This window comes from Schistocerca cancellata, chromosome 1 (assembly GCF_023864275.1).
Source record: "Schistocerca cancellata isolate TAMUIC-IGC-003103 chromosome 1, iqSchCanc2.1, whole genome shotgun sequence".
NCBI classification, from domain to species: domain Eukaryota; kingdom Metazoa; phylum Arthropoda; class Insecta; order Orthoptera; family Acrididae; genus Schistocerca; species Schistocerca cancellata.
The window spans coordinates 979,933,742-979,958,329 of NC_064626.1; the positions used below are offsets into that span (position 1 = coordinate 979,933,742).

The following is a 24,588-nucleotide window of genomic DNA, read 5'->3' on the forward strand; positions in this document are numbered from 1 at the left end:
GTAGAAGTGATCTATAAACGTTTTCCACTATACTAGTAACCTTTTATGAATGCAGTTACAATATTTCGGTAACGAGCTGTGTCCCACTGCACTATGTCCTTCCTGTGACGCTGCAGAGTCTGCTATCCGCGGGGCAACAAGCCGCGCCAGACAGTCGAGGTCTCTGAAGTGACACTGGCGGCTTCTAGCGGCGTCTGGGGGAACCAGCGCTCGGCGGGTGGCGGCCACCCCGGCGGCCTCGGTCAGTGAGCGCGCAGCCGCCACCCGCGACGGACGGCGCGATCTCCCGCTGTCGCCAACGTTGCGGCCGTGGCCGGCGCGGAACGCATCCGACTATATCTGAACCGATATTCGCCGAGTGCTGGTAGTCGTAACACTGACCGCGCTTGGCTTTGTTTTTTTCTAGTCAATCTCTTTTCAAGTTCTGGTGAAACCTTGAACGGACAAACTATCAACTATCATGTGTAGATTTACTGTGCCATAAATCAGATTCCATCTGCCGAGCAGTAGCATAAACTGTGACATCAGCGGACCGCTATCCGAAAGCCGCCACAACATAAATTGCTTCATCCAGACATCGCCACACACTCTTCAGATTATGCCATTTCCGAACATATACACATTAATACGAAGTACAAATTCAGTGAACGATGGCTAGTTACTTTGAACATTGCCAGTCGTGTGCTACAACACTATAAGGATATACTGCTTTTAGCGGGTTTTATTCAAAACTTCTGCTTCTAATCTGAAAGCATCTTGGCGTAGGACTGCTGAGGAAAAAAAAGAATACAGTAACGATATGTAACTAAGCCTTGACAGTTATGATCTCTTCTACCTTTGCTTCTTCAAAGAATTGCAAACATGACACAGGCACAGAAAGAGAATAAGGTCTCATTAGATGGTCGATTTAGAAATGTGGAAGTAAAACGGTGGTAGCATCTGGACTTTCTCAACCATCAACCAGTAGTTGGTAAGTTTCAGAAAAAAATTCTGCGTAGAAGGAAGTCATAACTTTTTTCATTACTCAATTTTCATATAAAAATTTTTAATCATTTTATTTCCAATAATTTTTTTTCAATTTTACTGTAGATTTCCTATACCGTGCAGCCTAAATAACGTGCAAGGAACAGCATGTAAATAAGGCACACCAGTTGATTACATAGCTACTGTATATGACATTTTCTACCCTTATTTGAAATGAATATTTCATCTCCCTTGTATATCATCCAAAAACAATGCGCGAACTGATATACGGAATTCTTTCCCATTTTCGTGAGTGCTTTTCTCTTAGCTATATTCACACGTGCGTAGGACTCCAAGGGTCACTTCGTCCCAGGCACGAACTGATCGTGCGCTGAGGACGAACCAGTTGAGATTTAAGATACGATGTAACGTTATTTGCGTTCCTTGTATGTATCACAGTTTACTTCATAAATGTTACAATGTTACAGTTATCATATGTATCCAAAAGAATGTTTTTACCGTGTAGTAAACAAGATGACGAGGCTTTCCCTAGACATCGTTTCAATGCTTTACTAGCGAGTGCACGTTTTGACGCATATTTATCGCGTAAACAATTACAAGTCTATGTTTTCAGATGTAACCTACAAACCAACTATTCAGCCGCGGTTGATACTAAATACTTAAAGGTAAGCTACTATTTGCAAAGATGATCTCTGCTCGCAAAGTGCGAACCCATATCTGGTCCTCTGATTTTTAAAAAGCACAAGTGTGAAATGAAGTATCGTAAGAGACTGTAGTGATATTGCAGGTTGCACAACAAGGACATTTTGTGGTTTATCACCGTTCAGCACTCACCTTCAGAAACGATAGACCTTCGTTTATCTCCTCTAATGTTCTGACTGTTGCATACGTTTTTCAGAGTTAACCACCAGTCTTAAAGGCACGATTTACTTCAGTAGCATTTTTTATTTCTTAATGTCTATCATACTGTTCCTGAGGTCTTGTGTCATTCACGACGACTCCTATTAGAACCATATCATAATATTTTAATAAATATTTTAACCTCAGTTGATTACCATCTCTCAATCTGGGTCCAAAGAATCCCCAAAACACGAGTAGAATTTTACGTATCTCCATACCTCATCGTACATTGATACGGTAAGGCCGAATTGTTCCTCAGGTCCTATGGTAATGTTGGAGGATCATGACAGAGCTTTCTTTGTTAACAGTATTTACACACAAGTAGCAAGGTAGCATAGTAGAAAATACAGTCTAGAATCCCTCTACCAAGGACACTGCTGTATTTTGTCTCTAACAAGTTACATCCTACAACTTTGTAAGTAAAGCAGCGTACAATGTGAAGTTTGTACGGGCCGTATATGTTTCTGACTTTGTGAAAGCGAGCACAGCGGATACTCGATAGCATATTTTTCTTTGGAGAAATGCTGAGGGAAGCAATGTTTCAGACCGCAGATGAGCTAAGATTTGTGAAGACGCTGGGCCTGTGAAGGAGCCAAGCGGGAGAGAAAGAGAGAGAGAGAGAGAGAGAGAGAGAGAGAGAGAGAGAGAGAGACAGACAGACAGAGAGAGAGAGAGAGAGAGAGAAACATGAATGTATGAGAGGGACCGATAGCATTTTTAAAAGAATTTTAATGGCATTACTTTTATTCAGAATTTTATCAATACAATTAATGCATTCCATAGCACTTAATGTATAATTAGACAATTATTTGGCGAAATAATAATCACCAATTACATTTTACTAAATTTATTTTGACAGTTTCTATGGAAATGGTAAAATTATTTATAAATTTATTTCTGTGAAAACACAGTTCTTGTTAAGCCAACACGTCGAGAAAACTGTATCCCCTACTGTTTAAATGTTTTAAGCTTTATGTATTATTTTTTCGCTCATAAATATAAAAGTAGACTGTGTTTGTTGTTGGGAGTTCTCCGTGCAGTTTCGGTTAAGCGGAGATGGTATATTTAATACGCACAGGGCAAGTGTGTGCATGTGAAAGAACCTCGTAGGCGAGTTTATCTCTTGAGAAAGTGTTCCGCCTCTATTACTAAAGCACCTAATTAACATTAGTAATGCTGATGTTTCCAATGTCGATCAACGGCTACGTTCAGCCGTCCTTAGCAGATATCCACCACTGTTCATCCCGTTCACGGGTTTACGACTTAAATAAATCGGAATTGGAGACGTACGTTTGACCGCCTCTCACGTAAGTACATTTTCTAATATCACGTACATCTCTCTATCTTACTCGTCCCCCGTCACCCCATTCCACCCGTCGCCTTTTGCGCTTTTGCCTTCGCATCCTCTGCATTTTCACGAGTTTGAAAATGCAGTCAGTCGAGTAATATCATCCGTAATAATACGTCTAGGGAAACACGTCGCACTGAGTGCGTATCAGTTCCATATCGCAAAAAACAACAGGGATATACGCGATACTTAGTTCCGTATTTCGTGATGCCTTTATATTCACAGTGCGATTACTGATGAATATGTAAGTTATTCATACTCCAAGCACCTAAACGTCGATCTATATGCACAAAACACTTCGCTTTTCAGTTAGAGATAATTTATAAAATGACATCGCGTTTCAACCAACCGAGACTAATTTTTGCAAAAACAAACATTCGATACGAAAGTAAGATATTGGTATCGAATACGCACCAAGAAGTGAGGAAAATCATGTGGAGTACATCAGTTGGTGTAAGTGAACCATGATGGTGATGAATCTGGAGATCAAACTGAAAATATTTGATAAGCGTTAAAAAAAGGCTGATCACCATTAAATGGATGTTCGTTGTGTGAAGTGAAGAAATGCTGGGAATATTAGATCACAAAGGAACGTATGGTACACTTGAGAGAATAGGTTCGAGAGAAACCGATGACCAGTACACAATTCTATATAAAGTTAGTTTGCACTAGGTAATACGCACAAGAATTTTTCTTTGCTAAATTGTCTTCACGGTGTAAAATACTTTCGCTGTGGATGATCCTATAATACGACGTATATTAGCGTGACGACATTATGGTAAAATAGGAAGCTGTTCCTAAACATGCGACTGGTCATTTAGTAGTTTAAAACCCACGTATGTTTTCAACTAGGGAGTGGAACAACTTGCTGAGAGGTTGAACGATTTTTTTTTTGGGGGGGGGGGGGAATACACTTCTTCTGCAGAATGTTTTGTTTGACGTTATGAATTCTTGAGACAAGATTGGTATGGCGGTATCACACGACGTCTTAGCGCCACCTCCGCCGTCATTTAAGTGTGACGACCGCTGATGAGCAGATTTCTGACTCCAATAACATACGAATTTTCAGATTAAAAAACATTTTCACGTAATTTACTCCAATTCGTGCCTGTAGCTCTCGAAGACAATCTGTAAAAGAATGAACACTGCTTAAGGCCTTAGATATTACAGGTTAGACTTGTTTGAGTTTGGAATCATAAACTAAAACCTCCCTCATTCAGCCATTCAGTAAAGTATTGCGAGTCACTCGATTGCATTCAGATTAGTTACAGCTGTTCTCAGAACCAAAAACGTAACTGAGAGTATTTCCCCAGTGGATTCCGAGATTGAAATCGTAGTTCGCAAAAGGTTAATCATTTCGCCAACCGATATATTGTTAACGAAGTTCTGTATCAGATTCTAAGAAGCGTTCTGAAGTTGTTCATCAGATTTCATGTAAATTTACTCGCTGACCCATACAGTGAAGCACAACTAGTCGGCCCAGATATGTTGTTTGTAATCTCTTCTGTGATCCCATAAAGTGCGATTGACCAAGACAACTTTCGACATCTATTTTTTTCTAATTGTAATAACATTTGCTCCCGTATCCTTTTGTGAAAAGTGTGTAAGACCACACGAAATAGCTATTGGACCCATAATAAAAATATTGGAAAGTTCACATACCGTGCGCCAATAGCAGTCGAAATATTATGACATGTTTACAGAACAGGTAATAATAGGTTCACTGAAATATCATACAATATAGAAAATAGCCGATTAGAAGAAACTGTGGAATATTTACAAGGCATCAAGATTACGGAATAAAATATAATACATTCTCTGTCGTTTGAAGCACCAGTAACGAAGCACGGTGTCACACAGAAGCTTAAAAAGGAGACCGGCAGGAATAGTTAGAGGAACGGAAGAAAAAGCATAGTAAATTCAGTCGGCGGTTCTGGCAGAATTAGAAGATAACGGCCAAGTAAAAACACGTCATTCATAGAAACTACCATTCCTTTGAAATTATCTAATACATCAGCGTCGAACGTGAAACACGTAGAGATACTAGTCGAGTACTGTCGATACCTCGCAAAAAGTAGGTCGTAAACGAGTGCTAATTTTGTGCCTCTCGCGTAATAACAGTCTACTTCGTTTCGGTGACAGAATAGATTTAAATTAACCAAAGTGATTTTTTCAAACGAGATTCCTTTGTATTACAACGGACTGGAGAATCAGTACTTTTTCAGCCTCAGGGTTTGCCAGTACCAATTTCCTTCCGTTTTTTAATCTTCCGAATACCGCCAAACCGCGGAATCCACGTCGCGTTTAACGTAATTACGAGCTCAGCCGTTGATCAAACGGCGGCGCGGACGAATGTACGTGGTCTGCGCGGGCGGCCGTTTGATATCTCCTTTGAGGCGAGACTCCATTTCAGAGGGCCGCGATTTCACAGGAGAGCAGAGAGGTCGCTCTGTCGGGCCCTGGCAATCAAAACGGCAGAGGCGAGTCCTGTTGTCAACTGTGCCTGCAAAAGGCGCTTCCGCAGTGGCCCCTGAAATAAAGCGCTAAACTGGAAAATGAAATTCTGTTTAAAAAACTAGAGTCAGCGCTTCGCTTTCTACAGAATAACCTCGCCAACAATTTAATAACTAATTATAACGGACTATCTGTGCAAAGACTAACCTTTAAATTTTAATAATAACCATGAAAAAGTTATCTGGTTATTATATTTTTTGTTTGTTTTTAGGTACGTATGTCGCTTCGAGCTAGAGGAGGAAAAAAGTAACTGGCTCAGCTCACTGATACAGTGTCGTGGGCTGCGTCACGGGTTTTTGCTCCTCTACTCGCGTGGTATGGTACTACGGCTTACAGTTTTTCAAAGTATACCAGAGTTGAAGAAATGGAACTAGACCCTTTGACCCGCCAGTTTATGTGATAGTTATGTGAAACGTTATCATAGACGTTGCCTAAAATTTGACACCAGTAACACGCATAACAGCCTGTACATTTTGCTAGAGGAAATGTTTTAGATCCTATCGTATTAACTAAGATGTATGTCTCTGTTATAGATTTACTTAATATATCGCTGACGATGGGTATTAGCTCGAAAGCCGATTTTGGTAAATAAACGTTTGTAATGCATCTCATGGTACGCGGAAGATGTTCTTTAATAAATATCTGGAAGCTGCGGAACATTAATCATTCAAGATTATTTGCTAGTCTGTTCGACAGTACATTTCCAGCGATCTCAAATTGTTATCAAACGACATACTGCTTTGAGGAAAATATATATCGAGCTCTAGACTGTAATCTATCAAGTAGAAAACAACAAAGAAAAAGCTTCCGATCTGTTCATTTATGAGTGTAATACTGCTGAAAAAGACTGGGTAGATCGATACATATACATGTTCGGTATACATGGACCATACAAAAAAGAAACAAAATTATGAAAACAATCCATACATTTCAAAGTGTGATTACTTTGGATATCAGAATTAACGTTTATTTTCTCTAAACAGATGCCTTTTCTGTTACTAATAACACCCGCTCGTAAGGTGGTTACTCTAACAGATGCCTTTTCTGTTACTAATAACACCCGCTCGTAACGTGATTACTCTATGTCAACTACTAGTACAAGTAGAGCCATTAAGCCCTGACTGAAACTATGTTGTTGTTGTTGTTGTTGTTGTGGTCTTCAGTCCTGAGACTGGTTTGATGGAGCTCTCCATACTACTCTATCCTGTGCAAGCTTCTTCATCTCACAGTACTTACTGCAGCCTACATCCTTCTGAATCTGCTTAGTGTATTCATCTCTTGGTCTCCCTCTACGATTTTTACCCTCCACGCTGCCCTCCAATACTAAATTGGTGATTCCTTGATGCGTCAGAACATGTCCTACCAACCGATCCCTTCCTCTGGTCAAGTTGTGCCACAAACTCCTCTTCTCCCCAATTCTATTCAATAACTCCTCATTAGTTATGTGATCTACCCATCTAATCTTCAGCATTCTTCTGTAGCACCAAATTTCGAAAGCTTCTATTCTCTTCTCGTCTAAATTATTTATCGTCCATGTTTCACTTCCATACATGGCTACACTCCATAGAAATACTTTCAGAAACGACTTCCTGCACTTAAATCTATACTCGATGTTAACAAATTGCTCTTCTTCAGAAACGCTTTCCTTGCCATTGACATTCTACATTTTATATCCTCTCTACTTGGACCATCATCAGTTATTTTACTCCCCAAATACCAAAACTCCTTTACTAATTTAGGTGTCTCATTTCCTAATCTAATTCCCTCAGCATCACCCGACTTAATTCGACTACATTCCATTATCCTTGTTCTGCTTTTGTTGAAGTTCATCTTATACCCTCCTTTCAAGAGACTGCCCATTCCGTTCAACTGCTCTTCCAAGTCTTCCAAGTCCTTTTCTGTCTCTGACAGAATTACAATGTCATAGGCGAACCTCAAAGTTTTTATTTCTTCTCCATGGATTTTAATACCTACTCCGAACTTTTCTTTTGTTTCCTTTACTGCTTGCTCTATATACAGATTGAATAGCATCGGGGAGAGGCTACAACCCTGTCTCACTCCCTTCCCAACCACTGCTTCCCTTTCATGTCTCTCAACTCTTATAACTGCCATCTGGTTTCTGTACAAATTGTAAATACCCTTTCGCTCCCTGTATTTTACCCCTGTCACCTTCAGAATTTGAAAGAGGGTATTCGAGTCACTGAAACTATGTCTCGTTATAATAAATTTCCTGAGATAGCCAATCAATTTTTACCGCTATCTGACTTAGATAATGAAAAAGGAAATTAAATGCGCACTTCACACTTACATATATCGTGCAACGTGGCATTTGGCAGGCATAGTATGAATAATTTACAGCAAATAAATATGAAAATCCCTCGTAGAACCTTTCAAATTTACGTATGTGTAATGGTGATCAGCTTATACTCGAGCGCTGTGCAATGAGTGAAGAGGCTTCTCTCTGTAACTGCAATAGGCAAATATGAACAGAAAATAACTGTTAGCAGTACGGTTCAGAATCATTTCAATAATGTGTTGCTCAAAAGATATTAAAACTGAAACTACTAGCAGTAACCAAGAAATAGATATCCTAGAACGACGTCAAGACAACCAGAGAATGAGCTAAACTGAAGTAGAGAGTGAGCGAATTACTGCATAGTGTTTCACAGTAAATGACCCTAACATGATTCCGAAACTAGCTTTAAGCCTGATGAGTTCACAAAGACCAGGAACGTTTGAAACATCATGCGCATAGGTACTAAGTTCATCGCATATTTAGCATACGAAGCGGATGAAAATCAACTTTTGAAACATCATACGCATAGATACTAAATTCATCGCATATTTAGCACACGAAGATGATGAAAATCAACCGAGGGATACGAATACCATGTTAATGAACGAATGGGAAACCTTGTGTGTGAGCAACCGCTTCAAATAATCGCAAATAAATGAATAGTTCTCACCAATACTGCAGACACGCTGTCACATCAGTCTCCAACAAAAATGCCCAGCCATACTCTGTTCCTGCGAAGTGTGGTACACGGTTTTAATCTGCCGGGAAGTTTCATATCAACGCACACGCCAATGAAGAGTGAAAATTTAGTTCTGGGAACATCCCCCAGAGTGTGGCAAAGCCATGTTTCCGCAGTATCATTTCTTCCAGAAGTGCTAGTTCTGCGAGTTTCGCAGGAAACCATATGTGAAGTTTGGAAGGTAGGAGACTGGCGGCAGTAAAGCTGTTGTGCTGGGGGTAGCTCAGTCGTTAGAACGCATGCTTACGAAAAGCAGAGGTCCCGATTTCAAGTGTCTGTCCAGCACACAGTTTGAATTTGCCAGGAAGTTTCATAAAAGCGCACACTCTGCTGCAGAGTGAAAATTTCATTCTGCATACTGGGTTCTGTTACTTAAGAAGTGTTCGATCTACTCACATACCTGGGAATCTATTCCGTATGTTTTTACCTTCGTTAACAGTCCACAGTGTCAAACGTTTTACTCAAATCTAAGAATATGGAATCCGTGGTTCACTGGATCTCATGTGAGAAGAGGTCAAACTATAGTTTCACACGAGCGATGTCATTTGTACGCTTGTTGTTTTAAAATACATTGATACATGCCTTCAAATATCAGTATCTTGTCATATTGTTAATACCACTGTAGATTATTAACGTTCATTAGTAAAGAAACACACTCTGTTTCGTTTGGAACAGTGTTTTGGAGTATCACTTATCCTTAATCTACGCTAGGCAGTCGACGTGGTACAGACAAATATGTCCCACATTAACTCATCAACAACCTCTTCAAAAGAATAAGATAAGTCAGCAAAAAAAATCAAAATCTATACCACTGAAGTTATTAGATCATGTTTGTCTCATCCGTCACAGGATTAAGAGCGAACTGGCGTCGCCGTAGTGTTCTGCTACGTGGCAGCGAGCACTTCTTCTTCTTATACCTGGACTTTTGCTTTGACTCTGTTGGGTCGGCGTGTTACACCGGAAGAGGCAATCTTAGTGGTATTGGCTGTTTGGATGCCCTCTCTTAGGCCAACGTCACAGCATGCACGATTCAATTGAAAGAGAGGCATACAACAACAGCTGGTCGTAAATACGGGAAGTCACGGAAATATTCGACAGTAAGCGAACTGTAATGCACTAAACACACCCACAGAGCGACATCATGTTTCCTCTGTTGCTTCAGAAATTAAAGAAAATGAACTCAAAATACCATAGACGCAGTATTGTGGAATGTGGCGGGGGGAAGGAGGGGCAGGGGGGGGGGGGGAAGGCAAAGGAGAGACTTGTTTTACATCAAAAGGAGTGTGCAGACTAGGAATCGAGTGCACTATCTTCGTTTTCACAGATAATGCACATATCATTTGAACTATCCATGTATCGCTAACGTCGACTCAATCTTTCCTACTGCCAGTATCATTTTCTTAATTTCCAAATTACTCACCTAACGTCCTATGAAGAGTGAACCTCAGCTCCGCCGACAAAATTCCGATTTTCATTGATATGATTTGAGTATTTTGGTATAAGGGGCTTCGAGTCCTCAGTGGCTTCTTAAAGAGTAATTACTCCATTTCGCGTGATTTCTTACATGTGTTTATGTTTGTATAGTCACAATATTACTAATATCGACAATCAGCACCTTGTCTGGAAACAAGTGTGTTCCATACACTCATGGGTTTTGCTATTGACAGCAGCAGTGTTCATTCTCTCTTCGTCCTGAGACTTGCTTTCAATACCACGCGATTCTACATCGGTTGGTTTTCCCAAAAACGGAAATATGACTCACTGCTGGACAACACAAAACGCCACTCAAATTACAGCTTGTCTCTACAACATGGTAGTCTGTTTCCTGCTGCTTCCTGTGTCAGTAGCACACGACTCATGGCTACTCGTGTGGATGTCGCCAGTTCTGTCCGTCTATTTATCAGTCAATATCAATAAAATTCGCCAACTACTTTGTCAGTCAGTCTAATAGTCGTCGTCCAATGCGTTCTGCAGTTATTTCATTACGGCGAACTTTCTCTACAATCAGTCGGCATGACGCTCCTATGTGCCACTTGAGAATGATTCCACGCTTCTTAAAGTCTGAAAGATGGCAACGGCTGCATCTGCACTTTCTCTGGGCATGTGGATTGCGATTTTCCATTTGAAAATTTCCGGTAAGGTTATGAAATGGATCCTGTGGTTGGCAGGCCATTTCTTCATAGGTCTAAGTGGTAGTGGAGTGTCGTGGCGAGAAGTAGGCCGATGGAAGCTTAGAAAACAACATTAAAAGTCTTTTTTACTTAATTACATCTCGAGTGGCTACACTCATATGCCACGGTGTGGCTGCCTCGCTCCTTTCGTCGTAGTAGCGAGTGCCGCAAAGTGTTGGCTAACGCTCAGATGGTAGGCTCCAACGTCTGCAGCTCACAATGATGCTTGCTTGCCAGCACATGACCTACTTGGGCGTGCCGAAGCTGCTTGCGGGTGGTGTCGGTGGCACAGATGACGGCTCAGAGCACTTGTAGAGGATGCTAGCCTCCAATTGGGGAATCTCATCTCGGCGACCCGCAGGGCGCCCACACCCATGTAGAAGGGTGTCACGACGTACTGTCCTCTAGGCAGCAGTTGGGGTGCCGCTGGAGTGAGCCCGAAGTGACCCACCAGTGAATAGGCACCAAGTACAAGAAACAGGGCTTGGTAGTGGAAAATGGTGCAGTGGTGTTGACCTACAATTGTAGTGGTGGCTGCTTGCTGACCCATCATGCAGCGATAGCTCCCGTATACCTTCTCCCCTCCCCCCCCACATCCCCCACCCACTGAATCGTAGTAGGGGAATGAATATCTCTGCTAAAAAGCTACATATATTTATATGGGATAGAAGCTGATTTGTTGTGCCGACGTATCTCTTCTAGTCCTTTTTCTTATAGCACTTGTGCTGCCTGGTGGTTGAGAAACTACTTGGACCAGTCTTTAAGACTGCTCGCCGACTTCTCGCCGACTGCCTATGGCTTCAACCAATACTACACAGTTACACTGTTGGGCCTACAATACCCAAAAATTAGTGGTTGTGCTACATTTCGGTACACCTGAAGGCCAACATGTACTCACACCATACGGCTTCTGTAGGAACAGGTTTTTTATGAACTGAAAGTCCTCAAAATAATCTCGAATAGGAATGAAATTTTAATCAACATACCCTACAGTCATAGAAATGCTGGTGTATCAGTTTGGTAGCGTTCGGTCAAGGCGTTCATCGCTTATTGCTTTCCACTTAATTCAGTGAGGATATCGATTGCTGCTTTTGACTCTTCTGTATCCCCTGGTTCCGTAAACTTGCTGTTGGAGCCTAAATGGTGGTATAATCAATGCGTTTCCTGGAAGCAGACCGTTTTGCCACAACCGATATGGTTCATCTTTTGAAAATGTGTTCTACAAATTTGGCGTATTGAACACAGATAGTCTAAAACAGCGTTTATTTTTTATTATGTTACTGTCGAGTAATCATTGAAAATAGTCATGCCAATAGCAATAGTTGAGCAAGAATAAGTATCTAACAAAATTCTCGTTCGACCGACACTTTAGTATTAGTTCTGCCGGCCATCCTTTTCAGGAAACGGAGAAGCTTCAAAGAAGAGCAGCAGGTTTCTTTAGTTGTGTAGCAAGTGCTAAGAGAGAGGCACTGTCCTTCACTGTAAGATGTACACTATCAGGCAGAACATTAGGACCATTTACCTAATAGACAGTATGTCCATCTTTGGCATGGATGACAGCGGCGATGAGTCGTGGCATGGAAGTAATGAGGCCTTGATGGGTAGCTGGAGGGGTTTGCCACCACATCTGTACACACAAGTCATCTGATTCTCATGTATTCCAGGCAGGACGGGGTGGGAGCGACGAGCTCTGACGCCACACTCAATCACATTACAGATTTGTTCGATGGGGTTCAAATCTGGCGAGTTGGGAGGCTAGCACATCAATTGAAACTCGCCTCTGCGTTCGTTAAACCACTCCATCAAACTCTTTGTTTTGTGTCATCGCGCTATATCTTACTGAAAAACGCCTCTGCCAACGCGAAACATGATTATCATGAATGGGTGTACGTAGACTGCAACCGCTGTACGATACACCTTGGCCGCCATGTTACCTTTCACGAGCTCCACTGGATCCATGGATCCCCACTTGGTGTTCCCCAGAGTGTAACGGAGCTGCCGCCAGCTTATTTCCATCCCTCAGTACAGGTGCCGAGGATCTGTTCCCCTGGAGCACGACGGATTCGCGCCTTCCCATCGGCATGACGAAGAAGGTATCGGGATTCATCAGACATTGCAACGCTCTGCCACTGCACTAACGCCTAGAGCGTTGAGTCGTAGCTGCTGACGTCGTGTTGGTAATAATGGCACATGAATGGGTCGTCGGCAGTGTAGGCAAATCGTTAGAATTTTTCGGTGCAATTTTTTGCTCAGACACACTAGTACTCTGCCTAGCATTAAAGTCTGATTTTAGTTCCGCCACAGTTCGCCGCAAGTCCTGTTCTATCAGTCTGTGCAGCCTACGACGTCAGACTTCTGTAATGATTGCCACACAAACCCACGACATCTGGACGTGGTTTTCCCTTGGTTTCGCCACGTGTTGAGACACTCACCACAGCTCTCCTAGACACCCGACAAGTCGTGCAGTTACAATTCGCCCTCGTTCAAACTCAGATAGATCGTGCACCTTCCCCATTCTTCACACAGACAGAACTCTCACTGACACAATATTCACCGTGTATGTCTCTAGCAGCCCTTCCTCGCCAGTGATGCTGCTATCGTCTGGACGGGTTTATATCAGTAGTGGGTTGGCGGTCATGATGTTCTGGCTGTTTAGTGTACGTTTCTAGAGGAGATAGCATACAAACGGCTAGTATCCACGTACATCTCGCAAAAGACCTAGAAGGTAAATGAAAGAGATTCGAACTCATACAGATACTTTTCTAGAGCCGTTCTTCCTGTATACTATTCGCAGCTGGAGCGAACGGAGAAATGTAACGGTGGTGTACAAAATGCCTCCTGCCACACTACGTAAGGTAGCTTGTAGTACATATGCAGATGTGGATAAAGAAGTCTGTTATCGAAAAGTCTTGCTGGCACTTGTTTTTCACATTTTCAGTTTCTTTGAAGTTCCGTGCTTGGTGTTACACTGACCTTTCAGACCGCACAACAAAAGTTGTTGTTGGTCATTGGTGTGCACTATCGCCCTTCCATATTTAATCGTTCGTTTCTGGTACACCTTTGTACAGAGTTAACGATTTCAGAGAACCTGCATGTTTCAGTAAAGCTGCTAAATTTCCGATTTAGCTATACTATCGATGTTTGTTATTATTGTCTTCTAAGCCTGTACCTGTATGTTATATCATGGACGAATAATGCAATTGAAGAATGTAAAGTAGATTCTTACACAAGAATATGTTTTTTCTGCATATAACATGTGTATTATTTCACGGCTATTTATGTCGGGTTTCAAGATTATTTCGGGTGATCGGAAACACTGCAAATGTTGTAAGGGTGTTGCAGGGTAGGTTGTGCTGAAAGACAATTATTGAGAAAAAATCCGATACGTTGCGCCTTGAATTAATCATCACTGAAGTTAGCCTATCATGCCGTTGCGCGCGCTAGTTTAGACGCTCCGCCAGATACAGTTAGTCGTTCTCATTGTGTAGATGACAGCGCACGAGACTGTTTAGCCTTCGGTTCGGGGTAGATCATTACTACGGTCCCATACCCAAATTTTGTATCGCTCTCCCTTGTTCGGTTTTAGGAAACCAAACTAAGAACACGTCCCGCGACACCGTCTCTGGGTGGGCGCTTGAATTTACGAGCGCAACGGCCTTATTGAATAACTTCAATAATAATTACTTCGGAAACGGTGCAACGTATCGATTTTTTTCCTAACAGTTATTTCTGATCACAACCGACCCTGTAATACCTTCATAAGCTTTTCAAACTGATATGATTACCTTTTATTTCTAATATTGAAATAAGCATTTACATACATTGGGCTTAAGGCTAAGGGACAATACGATGAATTAAACATACAAAGATAACAAGGTGATGTGTACTTAGTTATCTATGTTAAAGTGCTTGAAATATTTTCGGGGCCACATAGAGCTCCTCCTGTCCTGTATAAACATATGCCATCATATGTTATACGCTCTCAAAACTACAGGAGCTTTATTATAAATCAGTTACTGATGACAAACTGGAAAATAGGTATCAATGGCGTGCAATTTGCGAAACGGTGACATTCAGATCACCTTGTGAAAATGAAGAAGAATTACAAGATATTTTGAATAGAATGAACCGTCTTATGAGTAGAGAATGTGGATTGAGAGTAAACCAGAAAAAGAAAAACGTAATGACATGTAGCAGAAATAGAATTGCGAGGAATCTGACGTCAAAATAGGTGGCAACGAAGCAGACGAAGTTAAGGAAATTTGGTACTTTGGGCGTAGAGTAACCCATGGGGATCAAAGCAAGGAGGACATAAAAAGCAGCTGCTGATAAGACAAGAAATGCGAAGGTATTCTACAGAACAGGCGAAGAAAGGGACATTTGGAGAACACTGAAAAGAAGAAGGAACAGGTCCTGTGTTAAACTGTCATTGTTCTAGAAGGAACTTTAGAGAGGAAAGCTGTAGAGGAAGACAGAGATTGGAATACATCCAGCAAATACACTAACGGGAAAAAATTGCAACACAAGAATGAGTTGTGCAACATAAGAAAGTTGGTAGGCATGTTTATATCTCCGAAAGATGAAGTCTATTCATACACATATAAAAAAGAAAAAGCTTTGCATCACCTCTGTTCCGAGAGTTTCGGTACCTGTACAGAAAATTGGAATAGAGATCAACATAAACATCATTTCCACCCTTTTTGCAGCTCATGAAAACCACAAATTACATGTTATACCACCATACAGCGAGACCTTCAGATATGGTCGTCCAGACTGATCTACACACCGGTACCTCCAATACCCAGTAGCTTGCCCTCTTGCATTGATGCATGCCTGTATTCGTCATGACATACTATCCACAAGTTCATCAAGTCGTTGTTGGTCCACATTGTCCCACTCCTCAACGTCGATTCGGCGTGGATCCCTCAGAGTGGCTGATGGGTCACGTCGTCCATAAACAGCCCTTTTCAATCTATCTCAGGCATTGCTGATAGGGTTCATGTCTGGAAAACTTGCTGACTACTCTAATCGAGCGATGTCGTTATCCTGAAGGAAGTCATTCACAAGACGCGCACGACGGTGGCGCGAATTGTCATCCATGAGGACGAGTGCCTCGCCAATACACTGCCGTTATGGTTGCTCTGTCGGTCGGCGGATGGCATTCACGTATCGTACAGCCGTTACGGCGCCATTCCTGACCACCAGCGGCGTACGTCGGCCCCACATAATTCCACCGCAAAACAGCAGAGAACCTCTACGTTGCTGCACTTGCTGGACAGTGTCTCTAAGGCGTGCAGCCTACCTGGGTTACCTCCAAACACGTCTCCGACGATTGTCTGGTTGAAGGCATATGCGACACTCATCAGTGAACAGAACGTGATGCCAATTATGAGCGTTCCATTTGGCAAGTTGTTGGACCAATCTGTACCGCCCTGGGTGGTGTCGTGGTTGCAAAGATGGATCTCGCCATGGATGTAGGAAGTGAATTTGCGCATCAGGCAGCCTATTGTGCAGAGTTTGAGTCGTAACACGACGTCCTGTAGCTTCACGAAAAGCATTATTCAACACGGTGGCGTTGCTGCCAGGGTTTCTCGGAGCCACTATCCGTAGGCAGAGATCATCCACTGCACTAGTAGCCCTTGGGCGGCCTGAGTTAGGCATGTCATCGACAGTTGCTGTCTCTCTGTATCTCCAAGTCAGAACAACATCGCTTTGGTTTACTCCGACACGCCTGGACACTTCCGTTCTTGAGAGCCCTTCCTGTCACAAAGTAACAATGCGGACGCGATCTATCTTCGGTATTGACCGCCTAGGCATAGATAACCTATGGACAACACGAGCCGTGTATCTCCTTCCTGGTGGAATGACTGGAACTGATCGGCTGTCGGACCCCCTCCGTGTAATAGGCGCTGCTCATTCATGGTTGTTTACATCTTTGGCCGTGTTTAGTAACATCTCTGAACAGTCAAAAGAACTGTGATACAATATCCACAGTCAATGTCTGTCTTACGGATTTCTGGGAACCGAGGTGATGAAAAACATTTTTGATGTGTGTATTTCACGCAAGTCACGCTGGTAGCTCTAGTATGAGTTTGCAAATCATGTTTGCTTTAAATACAAGGTGCAACAGTCGTGAGCGTTAGTTACCTTTGATATTAGACACAGTGAGTTGATGTTAGTCAGTGTGCTACACACTGCTTGCTTCAAAACAATTCCGAACCAGACGCAGTGTATTGTGCTTTCCACTGACCCCAAACCGTGCCATTTGTGAATTCAGTGGTGTCAAGCGAGGGCTCAGAGTGGCGGTCTCCTGTGTTTTCTAATGAAATCTGGTTCTGCCTCTGTGCCAATGATGATAGAAGGTGGGGAGTTGTGGGTCTGTAACCACCCTGTCTGCGTTCAAGGCACACTGGATGTACACCTGGAGTTATGGGCTGGGTTGCGGTTTCGTACGACAACAGGAAGACTCTAGTTATTATCTCACGCACACAGATTGCAAATTTGTACGCCTGTCTAGTGATTCGACATGTTGTCCTGTCATTCATGAACAGTACACGAGGATGTGTTTCCAACAGGATAACAACGCTCTCCCACTTACCACTGCTTTAACCCAACATGCTGCACACAGTGTCGACACGTTGCCTTCGTCTGCTTGATCACTAGACCCATCTCCAGTCGAACACTCAAGGAACATCTGACGACAAATCAAGCATCAGTCTCAACCAACATTAACCCCAGTATTGATCGGCCAAGAGCAGCAGGCATGGAATTCCATCCCACAAACTAACATCCTGCAGCTGCGGAACACAATGAATGCACTTTTGCATGCCTGTATTCAGCATTCTGGTTATTGATGTACCAGCATTTCACACTTGCAGTGGCTTATCTCGCGCTTTCATTAGCCTGTGATCTTGTAACGTTAATCACTTAAATATGTTGCGGAGACAAATATATTCCAGAAATATCATTATTTTGCAATAATTATTTTACGGTTTTGCGATTTTTTATTTTTATTTTTATTTTTTTTTGCGCCAGTGTAATTGAGGATTAAGAAGGGGCGGGATTCGTGTAGGTGCTGAACATATACACATTAGGAAACTACTCCCGAAAAAAGAATACAGATGCAAATGGTAGTAAGAATAGTATATGTGAAACATGTTTCTATTTTCTACATGCACTAATGCGGTAGTATGACTCGTACCCTCTTCCAAAAGCTTTGATACATGCAGTGTGGTGTAGCGGGAGGCGTGCTGTGAATCGGCGGTCCAAATCCGATATGCGGTAATTATTTTTGCTTGGAATTCATAATTTCTGGACTCTTTTTGAAATACACTCGTATTGTATTTGTAATATTTGTATAACCGGAATATTCGATTGCTGTATAAATACTAGTATTCTGAAATAGTCGATACCTTTATAAGTAACAGCAGTCTCCGTCTAGGAGGTTAGCTCTGACCTGGCTGTAAGCTGGTGATCGTAGTAATAGTGCGTTCGGTTCTAAATCTATTACGTTACTGACAAGCCGGCCTTTGGATTTGCACTTGACTGTGGTTTTGACGGCGTAATATGCAAATGGTGAAAACATACAATAGGCGACCGTTGTAGCACGTACACAGAGCGCTCGTGGCCACTGTAAGGGTACATGTAACATTATGATGTTACTAAGCTCTCCGGACGACAGGTTGTTACCCGAGTACACTGGTCGCTTGAGAGCATTTTAAAGTGTGCCTAAGTAGTACCTGACGGTCAAGTGATCTCCTTCTGCCGACTTAAATCACGGCAGTCGATTGAACGACGTCATTACAGTAACGCTGATCGACGTGGAGACGTTGCAGTACAGCAGAAAGAAATTGTCGTGTTTACAGGTGCCCATGACCGCAACGTAAATGAAGTTAACCCAATTTGTTCCTGGTGTCAACGCGTGTACCACAGCGATTTAACACGGCATAAAATCAATGGTCTTTAAGAGTATCCTAAGCGATAGACACTAGATGTTTCATGTCTTACCTTATAATGGAGTCGAATATCACGAAAAATACTGGTCACCGCGGCACGTAAAGCTGCACGACTGCAGTCGGCCAAATGACACAAAACTCAGGCTTGAAATAGTGTCCTGTGGTTCGATCAGTTGCGATTTTGCGTCCTGTCAATTGTTGCAAGGCGTCGAGTGTACCGATGCCACAATGCGGCGTTTAACCGAAAATGTGTGGGGGGTGTACCTCAGGCCGAAAGATATTCTGTGACGTATTTGTCGTGTTTTTTCCTACCACAAGCCGGGCCCGCTCTGTCAGGTCACCTCGAACGAGAATCTCGATATTTAATCCGAAATTCTTGGTGGCTAAGAATTGCCCTTTCTTCTGCTTCTCCGTGGTATTTATTTCGTGGTGAGTTCCTATGGGACCAAACTGCTGAGGTCATTGATCCCTAGGCTTATACACAACTTAATCTAACTTAAACTAACTTACGCTAAGGACAACACACACGCCCATGCCCGAGGGAGGACTCGAACCTCCGACAGGGGGAACCGCGCGAACCGTGACAAGGCGCCCGTGATAGATATGTTACGGACACTCTTGTCTGCTAAGGTGATAAAACCTGAGTTCAGAAGGCTGCTTTGTCAAACTGCTCTATACTAACTTGACAAGTCCACTACCTCACTCAATCGTTATCCAGTAGATATGTCTAGGATTATTTGTAATAGTAGACGAAACGAAGCAAACAACATTCCGCAATTCGGTAACTCTGCTGGATTTAAGTAATAATGAGTTGCTCCAGCTGAATGAGAGACTTTCACGATTTCAGTCTTTGCCAAGACTTGGGGCGATATCATACAGCATCAGCCTAGTGACTCCTGGGGAGTCGCTACTAATGTTAGTCTGGTGTGCCTTTAAACCTCACGGTGAAGTAAAAAACGCCGACGTGAAGTCTCTAAATTTAATAGCGTGTTGGTGCACCTTTGAAATTCAATTCGTAAATGACTCCGGGTGGCATGGATTAGATAAGTCCTGGGGAGCATTCTAGAGGTATGTGGCACAAAAATTCGACTTACAGGTCACAAAAATCCCGTAAATTACGGGCCGGTGGTTTGAAGGGCCAGGAGTTTACACCCATTGTGTTCAATCCGTTTTAGATCAGGCGATTGTGGTGGAGAAGAAATGAACATACTTTCACTATCATGCTTCTCACACCTCCACAACACGAATCCGGCTTTGTGCCACGGCAGCTACCCTGCTGGAAGATGCCATCGCCTTGAGGGAAGACGTCTGGCCTGAAGGGATTCGAGTTCTGCGCAATAACGCATACGAGTCCACAGTTGCCATGGTACCTTCGACTCTACCAAAGATCTCATGGAGGACAAAGGACCCTTAGGTAGGATGAAGGGGAAACCAGTCGCAATCATCAATCTGCTGTAACAAGAAACTCATTCACCTGACCATGCGACACTTTTCCATTGATCCACGATCCAATCTCGATATTGTTTTGAGTAGAGTTCTTTTGATTCGTAGCACCATGTCCAACAATGTATGCTTAACTAAGTGCGATATACTTGTAGCTGCGTCAGTGTGGTATTGTGTTGTCACATCTGCCATAGATCGCCACCTACCCTTCTTTACGGAGTGGACGATTCACCACCATCACGTCGAAAACCGTGTCATCTCTCATACTAACGACACTAGCACGCGAAGACACATCGAGCATCAACGTTTCCGAGGGTCTTATTCTCGACGTCAAAGCCGCTTATGTCAGACGGTTTCTTTTTTTGCGACCCCTACACTCGATAGAATATTTACTTTCCGCAAGTACATTTCTTACTGCGTGTGTGCACATAATTTCACTAGAAGGCACATAGTCTTGCTGTGAGCAGTAGTCATAACGTTTTGACCGAGTAGAAAATGTGCACCTGTTCAACCGCAAGTGGAATGTAATAGCAGGTAGAATTATATGATTATACACAGCGATTGAAAACAAACTCAGTCTCGCTGCTATACTAAGTACGAATATGTGTCTATGAACCTTGTACGTTCACTAAGTGAACAGTGCTAACAACAACCACATTAATAATGGCAACTCACATCCAATTTTGTAAACAGCAAGAAGTTGTGTAACGAGATCAATGTTTTTCAGCGCACGCAGGCATTTGCGGATAGTGAGCGGTTTAATCACACTATTTGTGAAGATTTTTCAAAACATTTTCGTCAGACGGCTAGGGGTGATATTTCAGGTCAACAATTTTTGTTGGACAAAATGTTCACCGATGCTTCCCAGCGACGATACGCGTCCTTTGGTATTAGCTGGCTCCCGTACGTCTGTATTTTACCAAACAGGCAGGGTCTACTAACTAGGTATGAGTCACACAACCTGTTCCAGTTAACTGATAGAGTGACTTCCATCAAGGAAACATTAAGAACGACTGTCGCTGAGTGGAGAAAGATACCGTACAAGCGAAACAGGAACTTTAATTTTGCTCAGTCTCCCTCTATTTCATACCGAGCAAATGACAGAATTATAGGAGACACAAAGGCACACGCACGTGACAGAAAGACTATGCGTTGTGCCCCTGAGAGGTGGCGAAACCAGTACAAAACGACACCTAGATATTGCTGGGAAGCAGCAGCCAACATTTGTTTCTAATAAATGTTGTTTCCACCACGCGATCTATCAACGCCTATAGGTTTGATGCAAAGTCTTTGAAACGCCGTGCATATACAGGGTGAGTCAGGAGGAAAGATACATGCTTCAAGGAATGATACTAGTGGTGATTCTGAACAAAAAAACTCGTAATAAACGTATGCCCTTTTCTTAGCCGTTTTTGAGTAAACCACTGAAAACAACTAGGGACGGGAAAAGTGTAGCGTTGTCCTTACTAACCGTGTCAGTATGCAGTTCACTTGCGCATGGTGCAGTTATTCACCTCAAGTCTCAGTCCGACAGTGCTTGTCATAGTGCACGTTACTACAGTGTTGTTACGTGAACAATGAATACAGTTTTGTGCAGTGAAAATGCCACGGATCTTCACACATGCAGAGTATGCTGACATGGTGTTTGTTTATGGTTTGTCCAATGGGAATTCCAGAGCTGCTGTGCGAGAATACCAACAACGATTTCCGAATCGCAGAGTGCCAGATAGCAGGATGTTCAGCAGGGTGATTCACGCATTGCGTGAGCGTGGTACGCTTCCCAGCGTTAATGTTGTCTCTGAACGCCCCGTACAACAAACTCTTAATGGAGTTGAGAACATTCTTCAAGCAGTAGAACGCAACCCTACTACTAGCTCTAGAAGAATTTCTGGCGAACTTGGTATTGCACAAACACGAGGGATACACACAGTACACGAGCACTGTCTGTATCCCTTTCATCGGCAGAGTTTACAACATCTGCATGAAGGAGATGCTGCCGCCCGGCAAAAGTTCTATCAGTGGATCATTGTCAATGACCGATTAATTCCACGTATTCTGTTCACCGAAGAGTCGCCATTTACCCACAACGGAATCAACAACACGCACAACTCTCATGTATGGTCACATGAAAATGTGCATGCTCCTGTGGAAACGAATTTTCAACGACGTTTCGCAGTCAACGTGTGGTGCCGTATTATTGATGACCAACTCATCGGTCCAGTTGTTTTAGATAACCGTCTTACCGGGACACGGTATCTTGAGATTCTTCAAAATGTGTTACCAGTAGACGTGGATGATATCGCTGTGGCAACACGAGTTCGTAAGTACTTCCAGCATGAAAGGAGCTCCTATACATTCCGTACTGCCAGAATATCTCAACACAACGTATCCTGATCGCTGGGTCGTTCATCGTGGAGTCATTTCTTGGCCACCGAGGTCATCCGATCTTACTTCATTGGATTACTACTTGTCGGGGTGGTGGAAGAGTGACATCTACAAGCACAGGGTGGACACAAGAGAAGAATTTTTTGCTCTTATTTCACATGCTTGTGCACAGGTAAAATAATTCAAAACTGAGATCCGATCGGCGACACAACACCTTTCTACAAGAGCAGCAATATGCATTGAAGTTGACGGTGGACTGTTTGAACATCTTCTATGAGGAAACGTACACAATGAAACAAACTATAACCTAACAGTATCTTAATTTATTGTCACCTGCACCTTTCCCATTCCTAGCTGTTTTAATTGGTTAACCCGGAGACGGTTAAAAAAAGGGTCTATATTTATTAGAGATTCTTTGTTCAGAATCATCAGTAGTATCACCCGAAAAAGCATGTACCTTTCCTCCTGAATCACCCTGTATTATATTCAACTGTAGAGCTGTGAATCGAACATGTTTTACCTGAAAATTAAAAAAAAAGGATAATGTATCTTTCTGATACGGCAATGCAATCTAATTTTTCTTTGTTGATAGGGATGTGGAACTAGATTCGAGATTTTCGACTAACTCAAGCAAGGACTGGGTAATATTAAATTCAAGTATAAAATTTTGAATTTATTTTTTCAATTTTCACTTGTTATTAACCAATAAAGAGAGCAGTAGTTTATAGTCGCAAATACTGTATGACTCGTACGTCTCCCTGCGTCTTAGCCTAGCGAGTTTACGTTGCATAACAGGATTTGGTTATGAAAGGCATTTCAATTTTTTTTGTGTATTACGACAGGCAGTTAACTTGTAACGTAATTATGAAAATATCTGTTTAGTTACTTCACCATATCCTGTTGTCCGACGGCTTCTTGCAGTTCTAGCAGTTCTTGCAGTTCTAGCGTCGTTCGAGAAAAATCGGCTGTCCGTCCGCAGATTGCACCCTGGATAGGAACAGCTCCAGACGCAGCTGCTCGTCGGAGAGTTCGAGAAACTCACCCGACCGAGTTAACTGGAGAAAGACTCTTGCGGCCCGAGGAAAGACAATGGAAACTTTCCGACGTAGCAAGACGTCGCTCTGCAGAGCACAAAATCGCGTTACTGCCACTCTCAGGATACATACCACTGACAGAACTGATCTCAACCTCTGAGCCTCATGCAGCAGCTTAAGATAGCTTTTGTAGACACTGCACTTTCAAGTACATTAGGAAATAAATTGTACTGTTATCTTTTCTGATTGCTGTACTTGAGCGCCCTATGAGACACTGTACGTAAATGGTACTTTCGACTTTGATATTCGCCTGTAAATTTACGTCTCGTCCATTTTGACAGCTTTCCTGTGCTTAGAACTATTGTCAGGTTCGACTTAACATTTGTTGCTAATCTGAACTCATAGGAAAGCGTGGTCTACGGTACTTTTAGAATTATAGCCGTCAGTTTCAACTTTTCCCGTCACGTGTAGGAAGTACCTACAACAGTAATCATCAAGACGAAACGTGTCTCAGGAGAATTTCTACATATTCAACTCTTCGGATGAGTCGGTGTTCTGTCAGAAGAAAGCCCTCAAAAAATTTTTAACAACGAACTAAATTTCAAAACAAATTTTAACTGAAATATTGAGCGAATGTACAAGGAATTAATGTGCTTCTTAGCCGAACTCTCAGTAACGGTAAAGTGATTTGTCACAAAGATCAGATCTCCTAATTATATGTTATCGACAGTCAGTTCAACAAAGACGTAATTACCTGACGAGTAACAATAGCAAATAAGAGAAAGACGACGCTAACGAAAGCATACATGTTTAATGGAT

General features: G+C 42.5%; 1 protein-coding gene across 1 annotated transcript in view; it reads left to right on the forward strand.

The window, feature by feature from the left end:
• Positions 1–258: 258 nt before the first annotated feature.
• Positions 259–24,588, forward strand: part of LOC126119508 (discoidin domain-containing receptor 2-like) — a 306,612-nt gene continuing 282,282 nt past the window's right edge. Inside the window, exon 1 of the mRNA XM_049915069.1 lies at positions 259–970. The gene's annotated coding sequence lies outside the window, so the exon portion shown is untranslated. The remainder of the gene's footprint in view (positions 971–24,588) is intronic.